The sequence below is a fragment of the Phocoena sinus genome, chromosome 6, assembly GCF_008692025.1.
Source record: "Phocoena sinus isolate mPhoSin1 chromosome 6, mPhoSin1.pri, whole genome shotgun sequence".
NCBI lineage: Eukaryota > Metazoa > Chordata > Mammalia > Artiodactyla > Phocoenidae > Phocoena > Phocoena sinus.
In genome coordinates this window covers 61,082,263-61,107,240 of record NC_045768.1, presented here as the reverse complement: position 1 = coordinate 61,107,240, position 24,978 = coordinate 61,082,263, and positions in this window count along the sequence as shown.

Genomic DNA, 24,978 nt, shown 5'->3' with positions numbered 1-24,978 from the left:
TTATCATATAGTGCCTGTGAAAACAATTCCCACTCTACTGAGCACCCTCAGGGTCTGTTATGTTTTGCACTAAAGTAATTCTAAATATCAGGCAACTAGGCGTACGAGGGCACATAGTTATCAAATACTGCTGTTCTCTGCCTAGCCCACAATGTAAGGAACAAACTAACATTTACAGAAGTGGGCATAAGAATAGATCCTCAATAACTATTTCTAAAGTGTATTAAATTTCTATTGTTTCTCTCTAAGGTTTTTTTCCCTCTCTTTCTAAATATACAGCTTGGTAACATGGGCCACCTAGGAATTGTTCTGAACTTGAGATTGTGTTGAGCAGTATCGGTGTACTGAGTTAGAAACAAAATTAATGTCTTTCATACATATTGCCCTTTGCAGTTACAAAGCACTTTTAGTTATGGTATCATATTTGATTTTGTAACAACTGAACTTAGAAAGTGCTTTAAACCACACATCCCCTATTCTCAGGCATATCATAGGTAGAGGTAAGGGTGAGGTAGGGGCAGCAAGGGGTTAGGAGAAAGTGGAAGTACAGGGCCTGGGTCCTGTATGTAGACATTTTGAGTAAGGTCCTCTAGTGCTTCTGTTGTGGATTTCTAAACAAGCTCTAAATCAATGATCCACGTTAGTAGATCTCAAAATATGTCCCCACATCAGCCTCACTTCACAGGATGGGATTTATTGGAAATGCAAATCTCTAGGCTCCATCTAAATGTACTGAATCAGAAAGCCTGAGGCTGTGTGATAATCTGTGTTTTAACAAGCACTGCAGGAGACTCTCTCACATGCCACAGTTGGAGAAAAACTGGTCTACAGCCCTGGTTCTCAAAATATTGTGAGGACCAGAGCACCTGTTTTAGTGCCTGGCCTTCTTCCAAGCCCACTGAATCAGTATCTCATAAAAGAGGGAGAGATCTTTATAAATGAGTATTTTGAAATTTCTTCAAGTGAATCTAATGTGCATTAAAGTTTTAAAACTACTAATATGGTCTAATTTCTAAAGTTTGTTTGCATTGAACTACAATTTTTGCATTTTATGGTTTCTGGCCCCTTCAGTCTTCTGATATTTCTGCTCTCTTTCCCTCATCCCTACATTTTATATTCCATTACAACACACTTAACTCCTCAACATCCCCCAATATGCATGCAATCTAAAGCCACTATAACTTTAAACAACTGGTCCTCTAGCAATCTTTATTCATCTTTCCCAACCTAGATGAGACAATATCCCCAAAAGACTTAAAATACAATCCCTTCACATGTCCTCTCACTGCACTTACCTTTTGTTATATCACTTATCTAATTTTCTTAGTCTGGATTGTTAAATGTCTTTCTCTACAATTAGTCTGAGTCCCTTGAAAACCTGGACTTTTTAGCTTACTATTATCCCATATAAATTCAAGACTCCCTGATTAAGATTATAAATGAAACTAGAAATAGCTGATATGTGTATAGGTTCCAGACACTGTTTTAAGTACCTCACACACAGTATCTCTTTTAAAATATGTTTAAAATAATTTTATGGTACAGATACTATAATAATCCATGTTTCCTGGATGAAGATATGGAGCTTAAGAAACTTACCCAAGGTCACTCATAGCAAAGCCAAGATTCAAACCCAGGCAGTCTGGGTCCAGAGCCCAAGCTCTTCACCATTATTACAATTATGCCTAAAATACACAGGTTTTACCTACCCTCTCCGAGTGTTCCCCAGGAGGTCCTAAGGGGTATCTCAGAGTCTATTCATTTTCTTTCTCTCTGGCCTCATTGTTTTTGTTTGCGGGAGGTAATATGCCACTGCAAAGGCAGCTTTGCCCTCTGTGAGGTTCCCACTACCCTACCACGCTGCCCAGCTGTACAAGTGCTGCCGCTCCTTATTCTTCCCATGGTTTTGTGGGGTTTGTTTTATCCAGAGCCTCAAATATCTTTCAGGAAAATAATTAATACAGCTCTCTGGATGAACTCTTTCTGCAAAAGGGATCAAAATCAGTCTGCCATGCTGAACATGGACACAAATTCTACACTACAATCTCTATTTTTTTTTTTAATTGTGGTAAAAAACACATAACATTGAATTTACTATCTTAACCATTTTAAGCATACAGCTCAGTAGTGTTAAGTATATTTACATAGTTGTGCAACAGATCTCTAGAATTTTTCATCTCCCAAAACTGAAACTTTATACCCATCAAACACTAACTGTCCCTCTGCACCAATCCTTGGCAACCACTTTTCTACGATTTCGACTACTTAAGATACTTTTTGTGAGTGAGATCATACATCATTTGTCCTTGAGTTTCAGTGATGTTGTAGCGTTTGACAGGTTTTTCTTCTTTTTGAAGGCTGCCTAATACTGCATTGTATATATGTACCATATTTTCTTTATCCATTCATCTGTTGATGGACATTTGGGTTCATTCGCTATTGCTTTTAACAATAAAAGCACACAACTTCTCCCTACTTCTTCAAGCAAATTCATGTTCAATCAAAAATCTGTGCTTCAAACTCACTAGTTATAGCCATATCCCCAATTTCTTTTTTATTTCACCTGAGTCTACTTGCTTCCTTTATCTATTCTCTTGCTTAGAGGTTGGCACACAGTAGTCACCAAATAACTACATATCTTTTTGTTTTGTTTTGAGTCGGTGTTGAAGGTCAGATAGTTAAAAGATTGTTCCGAACAAAAGGAGTCCTAACACTTAGTTCAGTAGATTTTTTACCATGCCACTTAATTTTAAGCTTCTTCTGGCAAGTGATATCTTCCTTATTATATTAAATCAATTATAAATGCTCTTATTTTTTTGCAAAATGCATTTCCAGATATTAGCATCAGAAATATCAAACTTTCGACTGAGAAAATACTGATATCTGATGCATTTTTTCTCTCTCAAGTCCATCCTCTACATTGTAGCCAGTGTTACATTTAAATTTCTAATATGACCATGTCTCTCCCCTGCTCAAAAGTATTTGATACCTCTCTGTCCAAAATCTAAACCCTACATGTGTGCAAGGACACTTGAGATCTGGTCTTCCTTTAACTACTAATTCATGTCTCAGGCTTTGCTGTATTATTGTGTACTCAGCTATATAGATGGGGGGGATACTCTCACACTGACCATGCTCTTTCATGCACTTGATCTCTTGCCTTGTCTTGACTCCTCATAGAATTCCTTCCCTCACTCATACTCTTACCTAAACTCTACTCATTCTTCAGGGGTGCGAGACTCCCTGGCCAGCAGAAGCAGCCCTATCTCACCTTGTCTGAAAAATATAATCATTAAAGTATGAGTTAACTGCATTTAGGTGAATACCAACCCTCCCTAAGACCTAACCTTACCACCTTTCATTGTTCCTAGATCCTTTAACTAGGCTCAGATATTAACAGACCACAGGAGAGTAAATACCCACCCCAGCAGGATGAGTACACACCATGATGTGAGCTGGGATGAGGTACTATACTCAACAAAAGAATTCCAATATTTTTATAATTATTATCTATTTAATATCTGTAGAAACCTAGGGAATATGTTAAGAATAGATGGTAAAGCTATTTCACCAGGGAAAAAGGAAAATCCTGGTGGATTGAGACAAATTACTGATAAGGAGGAATGGCTCAGAGATTCTGATTTTAGTACATATTAGTGTGAGCAGCTAAACTGGGAATGTCTCTATTGTTTGCTCTGTCATTTGACTGAAAACTGTGCCCAGTGGTGGCCTACATTCAGAAGTTGGAATGCTAGAACTTCCTTTGTATACTGTAAAGTATAAAATAAAGTGGCTCAAAAAGTCAAAAAATAAGAAATGGATTTTTTTATGTCAACCTGCTCACCCCCACATACTCCACACAGCTCTGTCAAGTGGCTCTCTTTTTGATACCATAGCATCAAGGCCATTGCCCTAACATTAAAATTAGATTCTTCTCTTTGTTTTTTTTCTACTGGACTATAAATTCATCAAAGGACTACAATTATTCAGCCAATTTATTTCAAATGCCTACTAACCGAAATTACTTTTTAAATTGTAGTGAAAGATGATAGCTTTCTTTATTTTTGTTTCAAGCCATATTATTTGATAATATTTTATTAAATATATATTTGATGACCAACATATAGTATCATTTCAGAGCTTTTCTTAATTACATTAATGATGTATGTTAGCTATTATTTTCCAGCTTACTGTTTTCATTCATTGTTAATTTTGATAATTATACATATTGATTTATATATATATATGTTTTATTACTTTTAATTTTTCTGTATATTGCATTATATGAATATGCTTCATTTACATTTTCCCATTTAAATTATTTTAGTTTTTCCTACAATAAAAAAAATTCTTTTTGTTTTGATTTGTTTTCTAGTGTATGTCAACAAAAGCTTCTTTATGGTTTCTCTCTTCCACCTACAATCAGAATTTAGGAGTTTCAATATGCCTAACATTTTAATTTTATTAATCTCCATCAGGATTATATGAGTTTTTTACCAATCCAAAAATAGTATAACATTGTTTGTTTCTTTTTAATAAAATTTTTTCTTAACATTTAACAACTCGTAACTAAAGTAATTGAGTATATTTTCCTATGCTATTGTCCATGTTTCCTCTTTTATGATGTGCTTTCACATATGTTGCCCATTTCTATTACCTTTTCCTTGACAAATTGTAGACTATATATTCTGTATGCTAATACTACATCAATTGTCTGTGTTGCAAATATCTTCTAATCTCACACTGGTCCTTAACATCATATATGATATCTTGTGTCCTATAAAATATTAATTTGATTTAATCAAATCTATCATGATGTTCTTTGTTTTCTCAGAGGTCAAAACAACTACCTTGTACATTTTTTCCTTAAATTTCTGTCTTTTATCTCTGTAGAAGTTACACTTCAGTAAAGTCTGAGGTAAGTTCAATGACTTTTTTTTTTTTTGCGGTACGCGGGCCTCTCACTGCTGTGGCCTCTCCCGTTGCGGAGCACAGGCTCCAGACGCGCAGGCTCAGCGGCCATGGCTCACGGGCCCGGCCGCTCCGCGACATGTGGGATCTTCCCGGACCGGGGCACGAACCCGTGTCCCCTGCATCGGCAGGCGGACTCTCAACCACTGCGCCAGCAGGGAAGCCCACATTTTTTAAATATGAAAATTCAGTTATTCTAACACCACTGCTTAGCTAGTTCATCATTATTCATTGATTGGTAGTGTTCTTCTTATAAAAAAGTTCTTATACAGGCTATGTTATATTTCTGGGCTTTTAACTCTGATCTATATATTTATAGTCTGTAGGTCAAACCATACTACAGTTTTACGCTTCATTTTGATACCTATTTTGTATAATGTCCTTATGTCTTACTATTTGTCTGTCTTTTCTTAACTGTATTAGGTTTTAAATTTCCATATGAGTTTTAGAATATTTGCTTAGTTCCACAATAATCCTTTTGTGGTATTGATTGGAATTGCCTTAAGTTTATAGAATAATATGGGGAAAATTCACATCTTTATGAAGTTGTATCTTCTCTTTCAGGAATATGCTATAATGTTCCATTTATTTGCGTCTACTTTTACTCATAATATTTTATAATGTTTTTATTAAGATCCTATTCATATTTGTTAGATTCACTCCACGTAGGTTTTTATGCTATTATAAATGGACATTTTTTCTTTTGCATTTTCTAATCAGTCATTCCAGTTGTATATAAATAGTTTAAATTTTTATACACTGACAAACAAATAAACAGCCCTGGTGAACTATCTCCAAACAACTATATTGTTTGCAAATAAGAGCAAATTCATATCTTTTTTACAATTTATCTGCCTATTCCTATTTTTAATTGATGTAGTAGCTAGAACTTCTAGTAAAATATTAAATAAATAGGATCTATAATAGCTCCCTTTTTCTCTAGTGGAAATACTTTTAAAATAGTAACATAGACCATGTTTCCTGTGAGATTTTGGCATATATCTTTAAAAGGTTAAATAAGTTATTTTGTATTTTTAATTTGCTAATTATTGTTTTATCATGAATGAGTACTGCATTTTATTGGATGATTTTTCTGCATTTAATAAAATGATGATATGAACTTTTCATTCATTTTGGTTAATATGTTGTACTATATTCATAGGTTTTTTTTAATTTTGAAACTTTTCTGCAGTTATAATAATGTATGCTTGACCATTGGGTAGTACCATTTTTAATACATGACCAAATGCAACTTGTAATCTTTTCTTTAGAATTTTTTATCTGTGTTCACAAGCAAAATGGGTGTATGGTTTTCTATTCTTGTTCTTTCCTAATTTTTTAAAGGTTTTACTAGCTTCATAAATAAATTTGGTACCTCTATTCTTTTTCATTCCTTTGAAATATTTTGTGTAAAATGATGACTGTTCATTGAAAGTTTAGAAATTGTATTTAAAACTGCTTGAGGGCTTCCCTGGTGGTGCAGTGGTTGAGAGTCTGCCTGCCGATGCAAGGGACACGGGTTCGTGCCCTGGTCCGGGAAGATCCCACAAGGCCCGTGAGCCATGGCCGCTGGGCCTGCGCATCCGGAGCCTGTGCTCCGCAACGGGAGAGGCCACAACAGTGAGAGGCCCGTGTACTGCAAAAAAAAAACTTGAGTCTTGTGGCAGATGTCTGTGATGCTACAAACAACATTCCCTCAGCTCATCTGAGCTGCAGCTGAGTTTGATAATTTTCTAGATCATTCTATCTGTTTTTCCCTGTCTCCAAAACCGTAGAAGTTCTCTTACTCCATGCAGGGGCCCAGACAAGAATTGTGGGGGAGTTATTCTTCAACCAGTTGAAGAGGGAGTTGAGAGGTAATACTGAAGCCTCCTTGTGCATAGGAATTAACCAGAAGTATATTCTACAGAGTGATCTAGAGGATACCCAGAGGGTGTTAATTCCAGTTGCACATAGTGGTAACCAGTTTAATAAGACACCTTTAGTTGCTTTTCACTGCTTTTCTCTCTCACCCTACTATCTTCCTCACTTTTTTTTTTTCCAAGGCATCTCCTGCCAAGTAAACTACCACATCTAAATCCTTTTCTAAGGCTTTGCTTTTAGGAGCTGCAAATGAGTACATGTAATTATGGAAGAGTCCTTGGAGGACAACCCTCAGGTTGGAATGTAGATCTAGATCACTCCCTGATTAGATAGCCACAAGGACCCCATTACTGTTATATAAGTGGGTACTATTAACTCCTGGCATACTGTCAAATAAAAATTACTAATCTGTCCCCCTATTATGGATTAGGAGATATGGAAGAAGAGGTAAAATTGACTTGTGTAGAAGTTCTCTAGCATTTGGAGGTAATGGGAAAAATGGTAATTATAAAGATTGTCAGTTGCTTGGATTTGTTAATATCTATAAAAGCCTTTAAAAAGGACTAACAGCTACAGGTTAGCCAGTTCTCTATTCTGTGTGTGCTGTGAAAATGTGAAGGGCTCCAGGACCCTATTAAAAAAGCCCCTCATCTTTTGCAGCTGCAGTGAAGATTGTTCTGATAAGCCAAGAATTTAATTTAAAAGGTGGCAAAATTGCTAAGGAGACGCAATACACAGCCTTGACAGGACTCTCATAAAAATCATGTCTTTATAGGGAATGATGAAAACCCTGAGAACAGGGATAGGGACTTTTGGGTGGATGTGCCTGAGAATGGATTCCACTAACAGTACAAACCAGCAAAAGTAACCCTCTCATTCTTCCTCTCTGCCTATAGACTATGCAAAGAACTCACATACCATTATTTCTATAGAAGATGATGCCTTTTCTCCAAAATATCCCCTCCTGACTTCTTTCAATGCCTGTAGACAGTAACTGATGTCAGATCTCTGCATAGCCTGAATGGGGCATATGTGAAAAAGAGTTATGGCAACTAGTTAATAAGTAATAGCAGCAACAGTGGAATGTGGGTAGATTTAGATTTTGAGGGCATTTTGAAATAGAAGATATGGGTAAAATATGAGCCTCGTAGTGAAAAGTTTATTAACATGTGAGGAATCTCATGTTGTGCCTCAGAATTTAATATCCTGACAAATAAATCTGGAGTCAATCCTAAAACTCTACCAGCATGTGTCTTTAAAGTTTGGACATGATGCCATCCTACAGTAACTAGGTGGACATGTTCAATTTTGCTTGCAGAGTATTGAGGAATGGGTCAGAAGATACATAAAGCTAAACATGTCTGTTGTATGTAATTTTTTTAGTGTACGTGGATGATTTAATACATGTATACATTGTGAAATGATTACCACAGTCAAGTTAATTGGTAGCTTTAAAGAATAACAGTGAAGACTGCATAAGAAGCACACTGAGCAACTCTGAGAGTAGGAGGGGATGAAGCTTGAGGATGACAGGAGGATGTAGCATCTTGGACAATTAGAGGATTCCCTATTTTGTGTTAATTGTGATGGAAAGCCATTAGAGGATTTTAAGTGAAGAATACTATGACCTCATTCACATTTCTTTAAAATGTGATTGCGGGCTTCCCTGGTGGCGCAGTGGTTGAGAGTCCACCTGCTGATGCAGGGGACACGGGTTCGTGCTCCGGTCCAGGAAGATCCCACATGCCGTGGAGCGGCTGGGCCCGTGAGCCATGGCCGCTGAGCCTGCGCGTCCGGAGCCTGTGCTCTGCAACGGGAGAGGCCACAACAGTGAGAGGCCTGCGTACCACAAAAAAAAAAAAAAAGCATAAAATGTGATTGCTTTGATTGTTTTGTAAAGAACAAAATGGTGATGTTAAACACGGAAACAAGGAGATTACTTAGGATGATATTATCATAGACTATGTGATGAATTTGTTAAAATTCATCAAAAGTGAACAGTTAGGGACTACCGTGGTGGCGGAGTGGATGAGCCTCTGCACTCCCAATGCAGGGGCCTAGGTTCGATCCTGGTCCGAGAACTAGATCCCACACCCATGCCGCAACTAAGTGTTCGCATGCCACAACTAAGAGTTCACATGTCACTACTAAGGAGCCCGCCTGCCACAACTAAGACCTGGTGCAACCAAAAAAAAAAAAAAGAAAACAGTTAAACTTAGTGCTTTGTACAAATAAGTACTTTATAATTATTTGCTGTTGTGTTTTATATCTGTATAGTAATTGTATCAATATTTCTTAGAAGTTATTAAATATAAATTTACCATATCCACATATTAATCTGTAAAATTCCCATGCTTTAAGCAGTCGGCAAACTGATAAGGGGAAAAAAACTGAGTTTCTGAAAGGAATAACTGAAAGCAGTCCAACAGTGTTCATAACATATCAGAGAGAATAAATTTTGTAATTTAGAAATGATTGACTCTACTGACAGGAAGGTTATTTCCATCTTAGGGTAAATAAATTATCCGTTATGGTTTTCAAATTTGTAAACTAACCATCAGCTATATTTCAAAGTATGCTCTAATGAGGAGGCTATAATAAAACATTCCAAAACAAGAACAAAATACACAGTTTTATGTGATATATATTCTTCTTTAAATATTTCCAGTAAAAATACATATTATGGAGGAAATTAGCCAGTCTAAAAAACAGAATACAGATATTGAATAATCATGCTATCCACCACAGATAATATATCTCACTATATCTTGACAGCACTTAATCACTTTTATGGAATTACAGTTTGGTTTTCACTAACTGTGATTTACTTAGTGTGGGCTGATTTATGGCATTGAGAATTTGTTTAGTTAATGGAACATGTTAATTTATGACAGAAGGCAGCATAAAATTGCTTTGAATATCTGGATAGCATTACTATTGACTGCCAGTCAAAATTTGAAATGAAACAAAAAGTGACAGATAAAAGCATTTTTAGATCAGCTATACCTATCAGAGTATAGATTTGAAACTAAACACACAAGAAACTAGTAGCTTTTACACTTGCTTCTCCAAACTCTTGACTAGATATTGCAGTTCTCACTGACATATGGTAGTCTGTGAAGTCTTTTCAGTGAAGCCTCACAGGGAAAGAGTGAGATGTTTCATAATGTAGTGTCATCAGTATATTATTGGCACCCAGCACTGGGTCTCCTTTCATCTGGCCCAGATGGTACGGATCCCTGACTCTTGAAGTGTATGCCTGAGATAAGAAAATAATTGAAAGCAAACTGGCTGATGGTCTATCCTGATGATTTCAGAATAGCATATATGGGTCAAAGGAGCCAGCAACAAGTAAAGCTTAGCCTTCTCCATTAGCAGAGGTTTATTTAACCTTTGACATCAAGTTATATCAATTTGTATTTAATGGCTGACTTCTAAATATCCATTTCTATACAGCAATTGTTCATTCATTCTTTAAGTGTTTCTTTCAGGCTGAGACTTTTCTTGAAAGAATGTATTAGGATTAACCTTTCAAAGAATCAGAGACTTTTAGGGTTTAGTTAAGTTCACATTCACCTGGAAGTGTTTGGGCTGCATATTTGCTGTCTTACTCACCAGATGCCATCTTACTAGAAGAATCTGTGCACTGAGTGGGTGGGTGGCCTCTGTGGATTGAGTTGACTGGGCTCTCTTGTCTTCTGGTGTCCTGTTGGTTTAGACAAATGAAGATCACCAGCAGAAGGCTGAAGTTGGTGGGTTAAGGATATCAGAGAGTAGTCAAGATATTTATTTCCCCAGCTTTCTGTCTACCAGGCTGCAGGAGGTTACAGTGGTTATGCTGTTCATCTTAGGCCTTATTTTCTGTTGTGTGGCCCTCTCCCACAGAGGGAGGGATAGGGATCTCTGAGTTCTGGCAACCAATCACTCCCCTTACCCCTTCAACTCGAGGTTGGTACTGCCTCACCATCATTCTTAGCCCCAAGATACTCTACCATCTCATTAGTTTCCCTTCAACTTAACCATGCTTTTGCAAAGAGTTTATTCATTAAAGTGTTGGCAATATCCCTCTTTGAGTGTGCCATTCTGTTTCTTGCCATGTCCTGAGGATACAATGAATTTGTTGGATGCTTGAATCACCATTATAACTTTTCTTCTAAATGGTCAACGTGAACATATGTTTGAATGAATGTAGTAGCACGGAACTCCTTACTCCCTGAGACAGCCTGCTCGCTCCTTAATCACTATCTAACTGAATTTAATCTCTTATTTATAGCAAAATAGCAGTAACTCTTTGTGCAACTGTAGAGAAAATATTTTCATGTTCTTGCATGGTTAGAGCTTTCTGAATGTGGAAAACTGCAACCTGGGGCAAGGGAAAATATTTGAAAGTTAAAGGGTTAATAAAATAGAGAGGCCTCTAGAGAGATAAAGAGATTTATTGCTACCTGGAGCCATAGGTATACATTTCAAAAATAATAAAACTAACGGTGATTTATTTATATTCAAAAGAGTTGTAAACTTGGACTGACTTCTTCTCTTCACAGAGAATACATTAGGGAGATAAGGTTTCTCTCCCACTCTCAGGAGATTTTCTGTCGCACTCTCACTATTAGTTTTTATGTAAGCTCCAGATTCATAAGTTTGAAATACGCACCCCTTTATACACATGCCCAGCCATCTGGCTCTCATTCTCTTACCCAAAGGAAGAGAATGGAGTATCGGGAACCAATACAGTCATTGTTATTAGTGATAATAATGTCTCCTTAGATCCAGAAATCTCATGTTTGCTTTCTGGACAAAATAAGTAAATATAGATATTAAAAATGTATCCCTGTTTCTTTTCCATATTCAGGTTGAGTCTATAAACATGCAGAAGGGAATACTTTTTCAGAAGACAGCAGTTTTGGTGTGTAATCTTGGTGTCCTCAATCTTCTTTTGCCTAGTCTTCAAATATCCTGGATTAAAGTCCCCTCAACTTTTTGGTTGTTCTCTTACAGAAACTCTACTATAATCATCTTTTTTTTTTTTGGTATGCGGGCCTCTCACTGTTGTGGCCTCTCCAGTTGCGGAGCACAGGCTCCGGATGCGCAGGCTCAGCGGCCATGGCTCACGGGCCCAGCCGCTCCGCGACATGTGGGATCTTCCCGGTCTGGGGCACGAACCCGTGTCCCCTGCATCAGCAGGTGGACTCTCAACCACTGCGCCACCAGGGAAGCCCTAATCATCTTTTAATTAAATACTACAGTAGGTCTTACCAATGCAAATTATATTACCCTTACTCTTCTAGTTACTATGTATAAGCATTTGTTTTGGAAAAAAACGGTAGAAAATATCAAGGCAATAAGGGCAATTATAGTGTTTCTATAATGTATCATCATCAGGAAGAATTAATTCTAATCATTTTCAGTCTTTAGGCAGCTAAGCTCAAGATTCATATTTCAAAGAAAAATATGTTTGGCCTTGACTGGATTATGTAGTCATCCTTGGTGGAGAGAAGATGATTCATTTTGATTGACATCCCATCCAAGTCATTTGCAAAAGAAAAAGGATTCTCTAAAAGAGAATAAGAATGCTATTACTATATAGAAGACAGGGATTATATATACATATATATATATATGTACTTAGTATATATATATATATTTAGTATATACTTAGTGTATATATATATACACTAAGTAGTCAAAATAAATATTAATAAAGGTTTTTGTAAATAAAATAAGGAATGTAGGCAAAGATGCAAAGGCAAGGATGAGGAAGATATTTTTGTAAACTAGGTAGTTGTCTGGCAAAGAGGAGAATAAGGAGAAATGTAAGATGGAAAGAGTTAAATTAAAATTGGATAGGTTTTGTTGTTGATTTTTTTGTTCTCTTGTTTGTTTGTTGTTTTATTTTATGTTTTGTTTGCAGTAGACCAAATCGAGTGATATATTAAGGGAGCTGAAAAATCCAATCAACAGACCATCCCTAGTGAAATACACTTTCAATAAAGGTGGCAAAATAGAGTGTTTTCAAACCAAAAAACAAACAACAAAAACTGAGAACATTTGTTTTCAGCATAGCTTTACTAAAAGCAGAGGAAGAATGCTCTCAGCAGGAAACTCAAATTCATAAAGGAATGAAGATTAATGGAAAGAGGAAATACATGGACAAATTTAAATAAGAAATAGCAATACAAAACAATAAGTGTAATATGCTGTGCAAACTAAAATGTAAGTGTAGACTTGACAACAGTAATACAAAGACAGGTGAAAGATAAGTGGAAACAAAGGGTTCTATGCTTCTAATGTATTGGGCAAGTGGAATATGAATGATTTGTATTAGATTTTAATAAATTGAGGATGCATATTGTGACCCCTTATAACATATAAAATAATAAAAATGTAATTTATAATCTAATTGAAAAATATATGAAATATATTGATTAGTACATAAGAAGAAATGGAATAAAAATGGAACTTAAACTGTGGGTCAAATAGAATACAAATAGTCAGATGGTAGATATAAACCAACACTATCATTAATTACATTAAAAATAGTCTAATTAAAAGAAAAAAAGCCTCAGTTTGACTAAAAAATGATAGTTGGCTATTTTCTACTTAATGAGACACTCCTTAAATATAAGGCACAAAAATACTGGAAGTAAAAGCCTGGAGAAAGTTACACTTCACAAACATTAACCAACAAAAAAATTGGTTGAAGCTATGCTAATATTAAAATTGACTTCAAGGAAACAAGTATTAATAGAGACTAAGGGAAATATTTTGAAATGGTAAGAAGATCATTCTGCTAGAAAAGTTAAACATTTCTAAATCTAGCTCTATCAAATGCTATAGCTTCAAAATATATGAAGCAAAAATGCATAGAATTAAAAGGATGACAAGATGAATCCATAATCTGAGAAGTGTATTTAAACACTGCTTCCAGGGCAAGCAAGAAAAATAATGAGATTAGAGAAGGTGTAAAAAAAAAAACAAGCAATTAGATAATTAACAAGCTATACTTAGTTATTTTAAAGAATATTTTACCCCAACGTAACAGAATACACATTCTTTTGAAGTACACATGAGATATTTGCCAAAGCTGCCAATAGGATGGGTAATAATACAAGCCTAATAAATATAAAATGATTCAGAATATTTTATGAATCACTAGAAATAAACAACAATAACAACAACAACAACAAACTAAATCATACCCAACAGTTTGGGAGTGAAACAATATAGTTCAAAATAGCCCATTGTTCAAGGAAGAAATCACAAAGAAAGTAAGAACTGTTTTGTACTGCATAGTCATAATGGAACATGTCAAAACATGTAGAATGCATTTAAAGCAGTGCTAGGAGGAAAAATTATAGTTTTAAATACACTTATTAGAAAGGAAGCTTCTTAAGAAGTGAATTAAAAAGTGGTGATTCAAACCTAAGTAACTAGAAGAAGGAAATAAAGATAAGAACAGAAATCAAAAACATAGAAAAGGGTAGTAAAACAACAAAGCCAAGACCTTGTTCTTTAAAACAATTGATAAAACTATAGTAGGACCAGTCATGAACAAATCAAGAAAACACAAATTATAAATAACAAGAAAGAAAAGGTAGTATCACTATAGATATTGCAGACATTAAAAACTCAATAGAGGGCTTCCCTGGTGGCACAGTTGTTGAGAATCCGCCTGCCAATGCAGGGGACACGGGTTCGTGCCCCAGTCCGGGAAGATCCCACATGCCGCGGAGCAGCTGGGCCCGTGAGCCATGGCCGCTGAGCCTGCGCGTCTGGAGCCTGTGCTCCGCAACGGGAGAGGCCACAGTGGTGAGAGGCCCGCATACCGCAAAAACAAACAAACAAAAAACTCAATAGAAATATATGATGCATAACTTCTCTCCATTAAAGCTGAAAATTTAGAAAAGGGCAAATATTTTGAAAAACATGACCTACTAAAACTAAAAAAAGAATAGAAACACAAAATAGTTTTATTTATTAAATAAATTGAATCCATTATAGAAAACCTTCCCCAAAAGAAAATTCTAGTCCCAGCTAACTATGTTACTGAATTGCCCCCCAAATTTAAAAAGGATATACCTAGAATCTCATATAAACTTTCCTCATCAAGGAGAAAGGGCAACCCTTGGTGATTCATTTTATGAGGTTAATATATCTTGAGTTCCAAAACCTGACAAAGGACATTGCAAAAAAACGAAAATATACAATTTCCAAAGACAGATGCAAATACCTAACAAAATAGTGATAAATCTTCCCAGAAATATTAGAAAAGAAAAGATGACATATGAAACCAAGGGGAATTTGTTCAGGATTGGTTGAACAATCAATAATAATATTTTTTAAATGATAGATTGATGCATGGAGAGATGGATAATTATGTGATGAAGCAATTATAGCAAAATCTTAACAATTATAAAGTGTAGGTGGTGGTAACATAGGTGTTCCCTGTAAAATTATTTCATCTTATCTGTATATTTGTAATTTTTTATGAAATTATTTGAAAAAATACACAATTTTAAACATCAACCACTGAAATTCATCACTATATATAGGGAAAGGAAAGAGAAGAAAAACTTATATGAAGATTTCAATAGATTTAGAAAAATTATTTTACAAAACTGAACATCCAGTCATGATTAAAAACTCTCATAAAAGTAAGAATAAAAGGCAGTGTCTTTTTTTTTTTTTTTTTTTTTTTTGCGGTACGCGGGCCTCTCACTGTTGTGGCCTCTTCCATTGCGGAGCACAGGCTCCGGACGCACAGGCTCAGCGGCCATGGCTCACAAGCCCAGCCGCTCCGCGGCATGTGGGATCTTCCCGGGCCGGGGCGCGAACCCGTGTCCCCTACATCGGCAGGCAGACTCTCAACCACTGCGCCACCAGGGAAACCCCAGAAATTTAAATGTAATGCTCTTACCAACTGAAATTTTTCTTTTATTTGAAAGAATAAGATATAATTTAGATAAAGAAGGCAGCAATGGCACAGTGGTATTGGGGGGGGTTGTTATATCAGTTAGGAGGCTTTTGGTTGAAAAGTACAACCAAAGTATATAACATATGATAGGGTTTGAACCTGGGCTCAGCCGAAGACACTAAAATCCTGTTTTTTCTTTCTTTTGTTAGGTGCCACTTCTTTAGACTGACTCGATTTCATATAAACCAACTCTTGTTCAGAGCAAGGGAGTTCAAGTTGTTCTAGACTATGAACTTGCAGGTTCAAATTTTAAAGGAAAATGAGGCTGTCTCAGAAATTCCATCAAAGTTTCACTTCATTCCATTGACTCTCAATGTACCATGTTTCTATCTGTAAACAATAACACTTACTGAAAAAATGATGCTCTGGTTAACTTAGATCAAAAGGTAAACCCTGGAGCTAGAAGTGGAAGCAGTTTCATCTGAGCCAAAAGACTGTGGGTGAAATAAGTTTATTTCCTCAGAAAATATTGAATAATCTTATCCTAAAAGGGAAGGAGATGGTAGGTGATGTTGCAAGTAACAAAAACCAGTTTAGTTTAACTTAATTGAAATGGGCTAATTTTCACAAGAAAATAAAAATATCTCGAATTCAAGGATAAGAATGGAAGAGGGACTTCTGAACAGTTTGTGTCTCTCCATCTCTGGTTTCTGATTCTCAGTTAAAATCTTCACTCTTTGTTTTTGCAGCCCTGATTTCTCTCATACTCAATCCCTGGGCATTTGAATGCAGTCACAACTCCCGAGATTTTATATCACTATTCAGATCTCAATTAGAAACTCATATTCTCAAATGAAGCCTCTTAGTTGAAAGGATTTGATTGGACCAACCAGTGTCAAATGGTCACGCCTCATCCAACTGGCTGTAGCTGGGCAAGGCTGGATAGAATAAATATGGCTACCATAGCTCTACCAGAAGGATAGTTAAAGACATTATTATGAACTTGGTGGATGTTCCAAAAATTGGCTACCTCACATGAAGCACCTCCAATTCAAGGTAAACTTAAAGCTTCCCTTAAAGGGGCTGATCCTTGTCAATGTTTAAACATTAGGGTGGAAATAATATTTAAAAACTTGCAATAGTTGCATGCAATTTATAGCAATGTAAATTGATATTAAAATGTTTAAGAGGGGAAAACAGTCAAAGCAGTAGGTGCCTGAGGGAGTGGGAGAGAAGTCTTAAAGGGTGAAAAAAAGAAGTCAAATAAGGAAATTGAGATTTCTAAAAATTCGTATTTCACAAATTGGCCCCGGGCTAACCTTTCTTACACTGTACTATCTATAAGCCAAATATCTTAAATTATAAATCAAGGAGGGTTAAAACTCTATAATTATCTTCATATTATCCTGAAGAAAAATGTGTAAGAAAAAATACATAAAAGATTAATGAAAATATCTGCCTCCAGTCCCCTAACATTTAAATCAAAGAATCAGGTTTATGAGTGGTACAACCAATCCCAGCTGTGGGATGATTTACAGGTGCAGAGGTAATCTATAAGGCAACATGGCAGGCCACCAGAAGGGGATTTATAAATTAAAATCAATATGTGAATTTTACTCTGAAGCCTATAGTAGTTAGTACTGATTGCAGAGCTCTGGTGAACGGCCTCTAAACCTGTTTCTACTCATAGATCACTGCTTTTTCCACCAGTGGCAGTTGGAGACACTGTGTGCCTGGGAATTCTAGAGGGCAAAGTTATTCTGTGAAAGACTCTACAATCTTGGTCTATTTTGTGAAATACACAAATACATACTACATGACATAGAGATGAGCATCTGAGAGAAGAGAATTATTTTTTGTTGTTTCATGTTTTTATTTTGTTTTGTTTTAAAGTGAATCTTGAATAAAATTAAATAAGTGACTAGATGGATAAAATGTATTAGCTATCAAATTGGCATTTTAATATATGATATACAGGCTTGCTCTTATTCTCATGAAAAGCAGCATTGTGAAACGATTAAAAGCACCTACTCTGGAACTAGACTTCCGGGGTTTGAATACAGAATTCAAACAGGAGAACTTTTTCAAGTTATTTAACTTCTCCTGGCTTCAGTGTCTTCTGTAAAATGGGTGTGATTTGGCATACTACTCCTCACCCCTACTCTCATTTTCCTGATGTAATCAATTAAAATTTTTCTCATATAAACTTTCAGAAATATTTATGGACTTAAACATTTAAAAATTACTGATTCGCTTACTGATATATTTTTTCAATTCTTCCATATTAGTATGATAGAACACAATCATTTTTTTTTAAAACAGTCACATGCTACTCCATTGTGTGAATGAACCATCCTTTTTTTAACCTCAGAATGGGAATTGTTTTGTTTACAACTTTTTTGCTACTTAAAAAAAAGTAGAGGAGTGGTAAATATCCTTATACTTAGCCAATTGCAAAAAGATATATCTGCATAATGAGTTTCTAGATATGGTATTGCTGGGTCAAGGGCTAGGAGCCTCCAAATGGGAATCCTACTTTGTAATTTAGATGTTGTTACCTCCTATTTTCTACAAATTGAGGAACAAGACAATCATGTATATTTGAATTGCGTATAATGTAAAAGTGCCTAAGATTCTGGAAAGCTCTCTTTAGAATGAAATACTTAGAAGGTGTGTGATCTGGTTTGGTTGTTTATGCAGTCCTTTTTCTCTTTATCCTGGTTTTAAGCTATGTTCTCATAACCAGTGTGATACGGATAAGTGAGGAGTTATTGCCTAGCACAGAATTAGAGTAATATTTCATAATTTTCAAATATTTTTTAGTTCGTTGACTAATTCAGCTTGGCAATCTTTGAAGGGAAACACAATAAATGATTACAGGAAATATATTAAGTTATGTAATGGAAGAACTTTGGCAACACAGCTAATATTTGTTTATATTTGAATTTTGCATTTCTCATGTAAAATGTTTCCAGTGACACATTACAAAAGAGCCAATTTGTAAGTGAGAGGGTTTACAATAGCGACTATGAAAACTTTCTCCTGAGAAGGAAATCGTAGAGTTTTGTGTAAGTAAATCATCTGTAAGCCTCTTTTTTTACCTTTTTTTCCACTAAATTCATTGACACTTTTTACAAGACTTCATTCTCTCCAGCTGTCCTTTTGCAATCCACACAGTTTTGACCGTCTCTAAATCTTTAAGTTTTTCTCCAGTGACATCCTTTATCTACTAAGATAACCAATTCCTTTTATCTCCAGGCTTCTCAGATGAAGGGCTTAAGAAAAACTGGAGCTTGGGGGCAGGAGGGACAGGACAGTCCCATTCTTTAGAGGACTTTAGTTTTTATTTTACTCTGCTTTTTATGCATGGGAGGAAAAAATATTCTGAAACATCCTGCTGTTTCTCTTTTTCTTCCCTCCCCCCACTTACTAAGTATTTTTATGTATTTCCTGGAGCCAAGAAAAAAAATAAACAGGAGAACAATTTTTTTGTTTCATAACTAACCTCCAGTTAAAGTGTTTCACATTACCATCAAATAATTATCTGAATCATTTTAGAAATTGTTTCCTGAGTGCACATCTAGGCTTTAATGACACAATTGAAAGATGGATTTGGTTTTGTCTTTAAATTCTTAGTATTCACCTTAGGCTTTCAAAGCTGCTTTATCTTGCCTAGAAGTAAAAATTAGAGAATTTCCAACTTTTAGTTCATCAAACTTAACATACTGATTATTATTTCTTTATGATAGAGAAATTTGGGTTTTTGCTATTTAAGTTTCATTGACGTATTATAGTTTGGTGAAAGGATGGCTCTACCAGGAATTTAAAAATCTGAGTTTAAGCCAGTCTTTTTGTATGACTTGCTGAAAGTGTGACATCTTGATAATTTTGAGTTTCAATGATCCCATCTGTATTTACAAGGAATTTTTCTGTCTCTAAATCTGTATTCCTATAACCTGAGTGTTGTTTGTTGTTAAGAAGAACATTGTAGGGTTAAATTACTAGTTATGGAATTGGAAGAGCTAACATTTGTCTAGAAAAATTAAATAGATCGGTTTATTTCTTTCTCCTCTAGACGTAGTACGATTCATTTTTTTTTCAGCCAATCTAATGAAAATATCAGGGTAACAAAGTGATGGACAAATTCAGTTTTTAATTCTTAGCATTCTATATTCTTTCTCTGTGTTCGATCTGAAGTTCAGACTATACTGAGAGCATTGAGGAACATTTTTTTTTTTTTTTTAACTCACCCCATCTGGAGACTTCCAGCTGAGATTACAGTTTTCTAAAGCTGGAGGTAGATATTATCAATTACCAGCTGTTTCTTAGCTAGATAGTTTGAGTAGCTTTCAATGCCTTTAAATGCCAAATGATTGAAGATTAGTACTAATTATATGTAACATATTAAGCTACTGTAGATGTCTAATGTTAATGGTGACTAGCAGCATTTTTTGAACTAGACCAGTGTTTAGCACCTCATTAAATATGCTTTTCACATCTTACTAGTAAGTTAAAGATTTGACTTCAGTATCATGAAACAGTGTTTATGGCCTGGGGAAAAAAATATAAACAAAATCCTTTAAATGTCTTCAAGAAATTTGTAAATGAATGAAGAACCGAAACAAATATTTATTATTGTGATGAAAAGGTTTGATTTTCTGTGGTGAGACAAAACTAAAAATTAAAATAATTGTTATTAACTAAATGTTGGGGTTTAAAATTTATAGGTTTTAGAGTTCAAACATGGCTTTCCAATTTAATTAGAAAGATAAAAGATAATTTTTTTTGATTTTCGAAACTGTCAGGATTAATAACGAGACAGTGGCAACTCAGCATGCTTTAGCTGTGTGGATGGGTCAAGGGAACAGGGAGCTGGGCTAGGTTAGATCCTATAACCCTAGCTGAGTACTAACATGGATGGGCATTATCTTATATAGATAATCTATCTTAATTGTCACAATATAGTATTATCTTTGTTTCAAAAGGTTGAGGACTGAGGCTCTGAAAGGATATACAACAACTTGTTTGGGGAACGTAGTAAACAACCCATGGATATCTAACTCCAAAGTTCATTTATTTTCATTAAACCATAGGACCTTGCAAAAGTTGAGGAGGAGCTAATTGCTTTAAAAGGTAAGCCCAGTGAACTAAAATCTAGTCTAAGATATAATATTAATTTGTGGACTCAAAATACTTTAATTTAGGGCTTACCGTGTGTCAGGCACTGTGCTATGAATTGTTGGGGTAGGGGGGCTAACAGTAAATCCTAGAACCCATTCATGAATTGAGGTAACTATTCCCCAGAGTCGTCACTTTTAACCCCTGTACTATACTGTCTTGAAGCAGGCATTAATGATAGCAAAATGACCCTAGCCAACTTTAAACCCCTTCTGATTTGCATCAAGAAAATTGAGAAAACATGTGAGAGCCAGGCGTTGGCGTTTAGGCCACTACATTACAATTTAAAGGAGTGTTCTAAGCTTTCCTGAATGTTAGGTTTTATCATATTTGCCTCTATAAAAATAGCCTCGGGCTTCCCTGTTGGCGCAGTGGTTGAGAATCTGCCTGCTAATGCAGGGGACACGGGTTCGAGCCCTGGTCTGGGAGGATCCCACATGCCGCAGAGCAACTAGGCCCGTGAGCCACAACTACTGAGCCTGTGCGTCTGAAGCCTGTGCTCCGCAACGAGAGGCCACGATAGTGAGAGACCCGTGCTCTGCGATGAAGAGTGGTCCCCGCTTGCCACAACTAGAGAAAGCCCTCGCACAGAAACGAAGACCCAACACAGTAAAAATAAATAAATTAATTAATAAACTCCTACCAACAACATCTTCTTTAAAAAAAAAAAAAAAGCCTCAAGAATTTGCAAGGGTAGATACTAGGGTGTTCCACTAATGTTTTCCAGAAGAAAAGACAGAGAACACAGTGTATTAAGAATGATAAGGAAACATGATTAAGAATAATAAGGAAATAAGTTATTTCTTGATTGGTTGTCTGGGATTATTAGAAGATTAAACGCCTATTTTGTAAAAGTAAGTTGGACCTTTAGAGACCAGTCTGAACAATGAGAGTTATTTTTTTCTTATAATTGTATCAAGCAGTTTTGTTATTAAAAAAAAATGCTATCAGCGAGAGATGTTTCCTTTTAAATATTATATTTTGTTTCACTTTTTCAATTGTGAATTTTTTACACCCCTATTAAACAATGAATATGTGTGGACTAAATTTTACCACTTTAATCATATAAAAATGCTTATGTTATAGAAATGCCTTGGCTCAAGAAATATACATAATACTTAAAGCAGTTAATATTTAAAAGTCACATATTTACACTAGATTAACACTAGAGAAACTTCAGGTCTAAAATTGAATTTCTCTAATTATAAAATGTGAAGTTTAAATACTTATTTAACATAAAATTATTTTTTTCTTGGACTTATGTAGGGTTTATAGGTAACCAGGAAATCACATTGTAATTTAGAGGAATTATATTCCTTATTCAAATGCTAAACCAAAGAGAAAAGCAACTCTAATTTAGACTGGCTGCTAGAATACAAACCCTTCCTTTTCTGTAAATATTTTACCTATTAATTTCTTGATTTTGGAAACATGGGTTCCATTCTTACCTATTTATTCATTCTGTAGACTGTAGAGAAAAATAAGATCCAAGTCGTTGTCTCGCCTGTAACAAGCCAGCTGGAACCAAAGACTCAGCACCTATCTCTCCACCATAGAGACTGCACACATACAGCTCATCTCTCCACAGGAACTCCAAGGTTTCTAGGTTTGGGGAAGTTAGGTTTTTTTCCTAAGGTCCTCCTGACTTATCTGACATATAATCTCAGACAGCTTGGTGCCTGAGCCCAAAATGCATAGCCCCCCCATGCAAGACCACTTTCATTTTAGAGCCATACAAAGGGAGAGCAGGGAGATGGAGGTACCTCTGATGATGCACAGCCCACAATGTCTCCACTGGATGACAAAGAAAGAAAGATACCTGTACCCATTAACGCTTCTGCCTGTGAATTCCAGTCTATATCAAGTGATGCTCCTCATGTTTGCCAAAGACCTTTGCTCAACAGTGATAATAGCTGATAATCTGAGTTCAAACTCTTTCAAGTCATTCATGAAAAATTCAAATGAAAGTCCAGAAGTGTATACACACAGTAAAAAACAAATTGTTCTCTCAGATACTAAACATGAATGTATGACTGCTTTACGCTCTAGAAGAAGTCCTCTGGTCATCATTAGATCATTTCAGTGTTTCATTTGCACACCAAGTGTCCAAGTGTGCAGTTGCTTGGCCTGGGGCAAGATTAAAACCATAATGTGTATAAATATTTTAAAATTTTAAATCTGGCTAAAAATTTCAAATATAATATATTCTGTATTTTTATTTTGACAGATATACTTGTATAATGACAGGGAATGAAAGGTTTGAATTTAGAATTTTCTAAAATTCCTTACATTCCAAGTAGCTAAATGGCAATGGGATGAGATTAGATCCCTGGCCCTACTCTGGCTTTCTCACCCTAGCCCTGGCTTAGTCTTAAATTGTAGAAGGCAGGTAGTTGTGGGAAGGGTGTAACCTAATTTGAGGAGGCTGTCTTCAGCTGAAGCAGATCCTGAAGGAGCTGACAGCTAGGTGTTGTTCCTGGACCACATCCCCTATACCTGGGATGTAATTTATTCCTTAATGGGGAATCTCGGCTGTGTATCTTCACATCTATCACAGTGGCCAAGCCCTAAATATCCATCCCCCAATGACAAGACCACACTAATTCTGATTTTCATTGTTAAGGAAAACAGTAAAGAGGGAATCTTTTCTGGAATCCTACCACATGGCTTGTACAGCTGTACCTTGGCCCAAGTACCTTGCTGTGAAGTATGAGTTCTGATCTTAACCAAGTGATAATGCTAGTGTAATTTCAAGATTTTGCTTAAATGATACACCCAACATGGAGCACACAGTGTTTCATGGCATGGAGAGCGTTCAGTTGTAATACCCAGAGGTGGGACACATTCACCCAGGCGACAAGGGTAGTTCTATGAATATCTTATAAATAGGTGGGTGCATTGACTGCAAGCAAGTCAGGGAAAGCGGGGGAGAGGAGCAAAGTTAGGAAAACCAAGTCTATAGTCTGGAGGCCCTAGTAGAACACAGCTTCAGGAACTGGCAGTCTGTCACATAGCCTGGGCAGAGTTTTAAGAAAGTTATAAGATGAATTGTCAGTAGGAGGCTGTGCCTACTCTAGGTGACACTCATTAGTCTGCTGGATGCTGATGCTTGGGATGGTATCTATGAGAAGTTAAGTTGAAAAGTTATTTTAAAAATCTGGGTGGAAGTAATAGGTAAGAAGCTAGGAACCATTATTAGAAAAGGAAAGCACTATCTAGAAGACTGTACAAGGAGGAAAAAATCATCCAGATGGTTGGTTGAAAAGGAAAAACAATGGGGAGCATCTAGAGCAGTGAGTGTGGAAGGACTCCTAGGCCGGATTCCCTTCCAGAGATGATTTTCAATTGCTTTCCATCCAGGAAGTCACAACAGTCTCCAGAGGTCCTAGAGATTTAGGGGAAGAGAAAAGGGGTGATAGTCACTTATAATATATTGTAGATGCCACTGAATAAATAGTAACATAGGAGACTAATTCCGAAATGTGAAACTTTTTCAATCAAAAGAAGACTAAGGTTGGGACTGAGTCTCCTGTCCTTCCTCTCCAGGATCCCCAATACCAAGATCAGGTCCTTTGTTCTCTAGCTCAGGAGATCTTCCTCTTGGATATGTACACAAAGGAAGAGAAATAAGAGGCAGAGCCTTGGGATACAACAGCTGCAAATGGACATCAGCATCACTCCGTGTATGGTGCTGAGTGACCTGGGGATGGATGAGCTTGTTGACTGTTCTTCTCATGAGTTCCAGACCCCGCCAAGTGCTGCTGCTATTGTTTGCCCCACACCATTTACTTAACAAATTTGTTACATAATTCTGAAGAATTTTGAATCCAAGCATTTACACAATAAAATTTATATCAGGCACTCTGCCTACTAAAATATGAATACAACTTAGAGAAAGTGTTCTAGTTCTGTAAAGTCACTAAAACCCTAAACAATGTATGACTTTTCATATAACAATGACTTCCTACCAATGTATTTTGGAAGTCTAGTAGTTTTATGGTGCCATTCTTGAGTCCAAGTGTGAAAGAATGACACTAACTGCAATACTTAAC